Source organism: Alligator sinensis, unplaced genomic scaffold, assembly GCF_000455745.1.
Source record: "Alligator sinensis unplaced genomic scaffold, ASM45574v1 scaffold1542_1, whole genome shotgun sequence".
Lineage (NCBI taxonomy): Eukaryota > Metazoa > Chordata > Crocodylia > Alligatoridae > Alligator > Alligator sinensis.
The window spans coordinates 37,994-40,799 of NW_005842452.1; the positions used below are offsets into that span (position 1 = coordinate 37,994).

General features: G+C 43.6%; 1 long non-coding RNA gene across 1 annotated transcript in view; it reads left to right on the forward strand.

Moving 5' to 3' along the window:
• Positions 1–656, forward strand: part of LOC102387615 — a 5,507-nt gene extending 4,851 nt beyond the window's left edge. Inside the window, exons 3-4 of the long non-coding RNA XR_324648.2 lie at positions 216–348; positions 495–656. This is a non-coding gene — a long non-coding RNA (uncharacterized LOC102387615). The remainder of the gene's footprint in view (positions 1–215; positions 349–494) is intronic.
• Positions 657–2,806: the final 2,150 nt, after the last annotated feature.

Consider the following 2,806-nt stretch of genomic DNA (forward strand, 5'->3'; position numbering starts at 1 on the left):
AAGGAGAATTGGGGGGGGGGGAGACCCGAGCAGAACAAAAGAAAAATGAAAAGTTAGCCCAACTCTGCACGGTGCGAAGAGAAGAAGTTTGGCCCCCAACCCCCTGCTTTAAGCGTTCAGGGAGGGAGAAGTGTAGAGGGGTGGGGGGCAATGATGTGGGGGGCAATAACAAGCTTGACTCGTCCTATGTGTTTTTAATTTTATTTCGCAATTAGAGGTCTCCAGTTGCTTCTCGAGACACGCAGGGATGAGCCCATGTGCGGGTTTCCCGAGGACTACTGGAGTCCGGGAGAAAAACGGAGGATCACTTCTGCGACACATCCATGGACATCGCCTATTTACACTCTCGTGTGTATGCCCCCCCTTTATTTGCTCCCTCCTCTTCAGCCCAGGCTGAAAAATACCCAAATGTAAATAAATCCCATTGGCGGTTTGCATACATGAATATTTCCCTGGGTTTTGCCGAAATACAATATCCTTGTTTTATATTGCAGGCTCCTTGCAATTAAAGAGACGTGGATCACCCTCACCCCCTCTCCAACACACACCTCCCAGAGAATTCATTGCCAAGCTCTAGCTATGAAATACGCGACTGAATAAAAGAAGCAAGCCCAGAAATAATCCAGGTTTTATAGCGAAGCAACAATTTGTCCTCCCCACTCGCTGGTAATAAATAAGTTTTATCTATTTCAGTGAATGTTTGAAAGTCTTTGAAACCCAACTATTCCTCTTCAAGGTGAAGCCACGTACCATTTCCTATCCAATTTATACCCCTGTGTACAATGCGGACCTGTTGGCTAGAATCCGCTTCCCTTGTTCTTTTCTTTGGTAGAGCGAGCACACACACACACATACACGCACACGCACACGCACACGCACGCACGTAAACACACACACACACTTCCAAAAATTATCAAGAAGGTAAATTAGGCATAAAGTGTTTGTACACCCACGCCCACACCCCCCCACACACTTCCACAAATTATCCGGAGGGTAAATTAGGCATAAAGTGTTTGTACACGTACACATGCACACTCTCTTTCTCTTCCAAAAATTATCAGGAAGGTAAATTAAGCATTAACTGTTTGTACACACCCACACACACTTCCACAAATTATCAGGAAGGTAAATTAGGCATAAAGTGTTTGTATACACACACACATAAGCATACACATCCAAAGACATTATCAGGGAAATAGAATATGCATAAAGTATTTGTGTACAGACACACACCTACACACACGCTTTCTTCCAAATAAATGAGAGAATAGTTTATGTGCAAAGGAATTATTCACACACACTACAAATCAAGGAAGATTGAAGTATTATTGCTCGCGCACACACTTTCTTCTAAATACGTGAGAAATGTCGTGAGCTGTGTATAAAGTGTTTAAAATTACCAGGCGAATAGATTAAGCATAAAGCATTTCTAGGCAAACAAAATACACTGCCAAAAATACAGAATAGAAGGTTATGTATGAAGTGGCTTCTTTCTCTCTCTCTTGCTCTTTCACACACACAAGATCAACATAGTGGATAAAATATAAAGGGTTTTTGTCTCTCTTTCACACACTCCCACACACTTTCTTCCAAATACATTATTAAAAATGTAGGATTATGTATAAAGTGCTTGTATACGCACACACACGAGACAATATCAGAAAAGTAGATTAGCCATAAACTATGTACACACACACTTCCAAAAAATCAAAATAATAGGTTATTTAGAAAGTGGGTTTTTTCTCTTTCTCACACACACACACACACATCCTCACAACCCTTAATCAGAGTGAATTATGTCTAAAGTGTTTTTTTCTTTCACACACTCTTTATCATATAGTGTAATATATAAACATTGTTTTGCCTGCACACACAAACACAGGCACACTTTATCAAAGAGTGGATTAAGTATCAAGTGTTTTCTTTTTTCTTTCACACACACACTTAAATGATCAAATAATGGAGTATGCACAAAGTGTTTTTTTCTCTTTCACACACCCAAGCACAAACACACACTTTATCAAATAGTAGATTATATATCAAGCGCTTTCATTTTCCTTTCACGCACACACGACTAAAAGTGTTTTTCCTCTTTCACGCGCGCGCGCGCGCGCACACACTTTATTTCAAATACTTGACCAACCGAGTAGACTATGTATAAAGTGCTTGTATATGTACACGCACAAGAAAGGAAAGTAGGTGAGACATAATGTATTTGAGCGCAAGCACACACACACACACTTCCAAAAGATTCAAGATAGGTTACGTATAAAGTGTTTTTCTTTCACGTTCTCTCCCTTTCACACACACACACACACACACACACACACAATCATACAGCAAGTAGGTTATACCTGAAGTATTTGTGCAAGACCCACCCCCCAGAAAGCAGCCAGGGGATTAAGCAGGGAGGGGGGTTGTACCTGCCTCCCCTCCCCTAAACACACTCGCCCTGCAACAAGGGGAGCCGAGGTGCTGTCATGTGCCAACGCACCCGCAGACCCCCACGTCCCCCCACAGCGCCAAGCAATGGACCCTTTTCAGTGCGATTCTCCATCAGGGGCACCTCCATGCCTCGCTGGAGAAGTTGGGGATCCACACAACTGTGGGGGGGGTGTTAATTTTTGCTGGGAGACAAGGCGGATGGGAGGCAGCGGCTTCTGCCTTATCAAATAACCCCCACTCTCTTTCCTCTTTCCAAGCCGAGCGGCCCCAGAGAGCAAAGCCAGTCCCGGCTCGGTCCCTTTGCAACTATGCCACGTTGGTGCTGTTCCTGGCCTCCCTTCTCACTCGTGGCAAGCTGGGG